The sequence below is a fragment of the Camelina sativa genome, chromosome 12 (assembly GCF_000633955.1).
Source record: "Camelina sativa cultivar DH55 chromosome 12, Cs, whole genome shotgun sequence".
NCBI classification, from domain to species: Eukaryota; Viridiplantae; Streptophyta; class Magnoliopsida; order Brassicales; family Brassicaceae; genus Camelina; species Camelina sativa.
In genome coordinates this window covers 646,896-651,024 of record NC_025696.1, presented here as the reverse complement: position 1 = coordinate 651,024, position 4,129 = coordinate 646,896, and positions in this window count along the sequence as shown.

Genomic DNA, 4,129 nt, shown 5'->3' with positions numbered 1-4,129 from the left:
ATAACCATAGAGTAAAATAATCTCTAGTTCAACATGGAAACAAATAGCTGATCTAGCTATGAATGTTTATGGATTCATGTAGCTTGAAGTTTGATAACAGATCATAACAGAAAAACTGGAAGACCTATTATTTAAAGACCCAAAAAGCTACCTAGGACGATGTAGTATACTTTTATTATAAAAAGCAGGCCAATTACTCATTTGAGTTGTTACTTAGAGCCTCAACATAGAATATATACTGAGCGAACCAACAAAACCACCAACTATGAAATAAGTTGCCCCGACTTGAGCTATAACGGTAAAGCAGATATGTTCTGGTAGGAGACCAAAACTATATACAAACCATGTATGACAGCGTCGACACATGTGTTATGAGGAGGGATACTTAAATCATACATTGATACATAAACAAACATACATACATCTGATTTAAAAGAAGTAAAGAACCGAACAAAAATCTAATTAAGAAAGAGACATACCCAAATTTAGTGAGAGTATTTCACCCAGATCCTCTAGCTTCAGCCTTCCTCTTTTCTGCAAATTAACAATTTCAATGAATTAGATATAACTATTAATACATGTATACAATACGCATATATATATATGTCCATACACATGTGATTATACTGATTCATGCCGAAGATGAAAATCATATCAACAAAGAAAAGGTAAAGACCTTCATAACTCAAAAAAAATGACTAAAACCTAGCCGCCGTTCAGCAGATTGAACACTGAACATTGAAGAGAGAAAGGAAATTGTGAAGAGAAATTTCATCTAGTCCTATATAATCCATGTAAGTAAAGAAAAATTTTAGAGTGAAAGGAAATTGTAAGAGGCATGAAACGGAAGGAGATGACATTATATAGGACTTCAACTTACACTTATTGAATAAAAAGTAGTGGGACTTCAATTGAAAGAGACAACATTGAAAGACTTGAATTACCGTTTTAGAAGAAGACGTTACGATGGAGATGGAAGTCAGGAAAGACAACGAAAGGGTGTGGAGGATTGTTGAGGGACGCTTCAGGTCGCACTACGGCGGACGGCGGAGTGGAGCTTCCTAGAGAAAAGTTTTATTTCAACATCATATAAAACATGTATTATTATTGGATTGAGCTTTTACAGAAATATGAAATTGGGCTTTTAAAGAAATATGAAACACAAAAAAAAAAAGAATTGCTTAGTGGGTTGTGTCAAAAATTTGGTCTTATTAAATAGAGGGAGTGGCTGATGTGGCAGCATCAGGAATGAGTAAAGTTAATTTTATATATATAGATTATAATTAAATGCATATTTCTTCCTCACTAAAAAAAAAAAGAAAGACAAGAGAAAACAGTCTGGATTTAAAAAACTGACTCATATGTATTTACTAATGTCTGTGTTTTTGTGACATGTAAAAAAAACAGATGTATCAGTTTTTCCACCAATGAAGGAACCAGTGTATCGACGTTCTAAACAAGTCTTCAATGGATCATGCACATACAGAGGCAGTCCACGAATCACTTGTTTCCTAGACTTCTTGGGTGCACGAAGTGCAAGTGAGATGCCTAAAAAGTGCACTTGCACTCCTCTACCTAAAAATAAGCGTCTTTGTGAATGTGAAGTTGTTCAACCGTAGTAGTAATTACCAAAAAAAGAAAAAAAAAATCTAATATACATCTGTTAAATTATTTTCGTGGCCATATTTCTATTTTTTTAAAAATCACTCATTCCATTATTCTATTTTACGTATTTTAGAGAATTTTCACATCTTTCTTTTGAAGTAGTTTTTCACAAACATTCCATTTCACATTAGAGATTCAATATCTGAGATTTGGCTATACAAACTTAACAAGGTTTCTAGGGATAAAACATAAACTGGCTAGAATGTGTTAAACCTAGTAGCAAGCATAAAAATGCTTTTCTCTTGATCAATAATTTTTAAAAATTTAGTTTCGCAAAGTTACAGTTTTTGCAAGTTTGTTAGGTCAAATGGTTTATAAATTATATTGTATGGTATTGGGATTTGCAAGATAGATGTAGTGCGTCCACGAGACTGATATCTAGAGATAAGAAATGTTAGATGACTTGAAATCAATGAACTACATTCACATATACGCTCATGGAGCATTTTATATATGTAAATTTTCCAATGAAATTAACAAATGAAGGGGAAAGTAATAAAAAAATCCATGAGCAAAACTAAAATACTAAACAAATCATGAATTAGAAGTAGCAAAATTCAATGTAATTAAATTTATGCTGATCATGCGTCAACCTCATACATGATTATTTCATTGTGGTTGTTGTTGTAGTTGCGGTTGTGATTGTGTATGCTGTAATGGCGGGTGGAGCGGTTGGAGTTGAGATGGCCATTTTTGTGGTTGTGATTGTAACTGTGGTGGTGAATAATCTTGGTGTCCATGTGACTGGTACTGCTGCGGCTGCATATAAATTGGTTGAGTGTTGCTCGACCCAATATTTACTCCTGGTTGAACAATCGGGTAACCTAAGGCTACATGAAACGGATTCATAATAAATGGTTGAGGAGCTTGCTACGCAAGAAACCTATAAGTGAAGCTCAATTTTCCTTTTTCTTTGTTTGGACCCGTCACACTCACACCCCGCGTCACCAAACTCATACCGTTACTATCATCACCGTTGCTAGTTGACAGAAGAGATGGCGGATGTAATCCAAAGAGCTCCTTAATCGGGACTTTGACTTCACCAACGTCCTTATCTCCATGAATGGTCCGAACTCGAATCACTTTCACAATATATAAGAGTCAAACGACCCTCTTCAACTAACTTCTCATCAAGAGAAAAATCAACTTAGTGGTCCCATCTCGGGATTCTATAGACACAATAGGCGATAGGAGTATTGGTTGTAGTCGTTTTCTTACCTTCGCGGATCATAACCGATACGCTCATCGCGTTGCCGATGTTGACCTTATTTGTGTCTTTAGCGGATTTGATCATGAGCTCTAGGGTCAGTTTCATCACTGCGGTTTGAAGTTGAGGGGAACACATGACGGGGTGACCTGAACATCATTGGATCCGGGTTTGGATTAATGAGTTGACCATACGATAACGAGTAATCTGGTGCCGAACTGCCGAAGGATAATAATCGTCAACGGAAACTGTCGGATTTAAGCTGATATGAGAAAGTTAGCATTCCGTTGGTTCTCTCCATGATTTTCACAGTGTAAGTCACCATCTTGAGTTTGTATTTATTACGGTTCTTTAATAGTAGTTGGTAGAAGCAAGAAACCAAGACGTTGACGTCTCCCAAACAAAGGTCATTCTCTCCTTCAAGCCAATAGCTAAAATGCTATATAACTTGACCTTGAGGTTCAATAGGGCTGCTTCTTCATTGACGTAAAACTTCATGGTGTGGTTCCAAGTCGGATTGGAGACACCGTAGAAGTCAATGGGGGTTTTGGCCGCTTATGTCTTTTGAATGATGTCGTCGGTGATTGAAACAACGGTGTATACGTCAATCTTATCCGAGTCATTGATAAGCTGACGTCTATGATTATGAGCTCGAGGGTTGGATTATTCTCTCTGGATCTTTGTAACTCTGTGGGAGACATTTCGGATTTAAGAGGCGGGTCCCTTTTTTTTGGGTTCAAAGTCTTGTCTTGGCAAATTATTTGGATAATGTCGAATGATTGGTAAAGATATTTTTGTAGAAATGCATGGACATGTTTTGATGTGTTACAAAAATATACAAAGCTGGCACAGTAGTTTACACAAATTATTTTATTAGTATTAAACTGAATTTGGATTAGGCTCTATCCAGCGCCGTCTCTAAGTTTTTGAGCGCCACCAGCAAATAAAAAAAAGGGTCTGCTTATAATCATAGACGTCAGCTTATCAATGACTCGGATAAGATTGACGTATACACAGTTGTTTCAATCACCGATGACATCATTCAAAAGACATAAGCGGCTGTTATAAAGAAAAACGCTTCGTTTTTTCATTCGATTCTTCTTTTTATCTTCTGTATACTTGAGACTGCGATTTTGAAATTAAAATATCAGAGCCGCTAGAAATACAAGCGACTCAATCCTTTATCCATATCCATTTTTTAAAGCTGCGACTGTAGATAGTATAGAAGCCATTGACGGACCTTTGAGAAGAATTGAC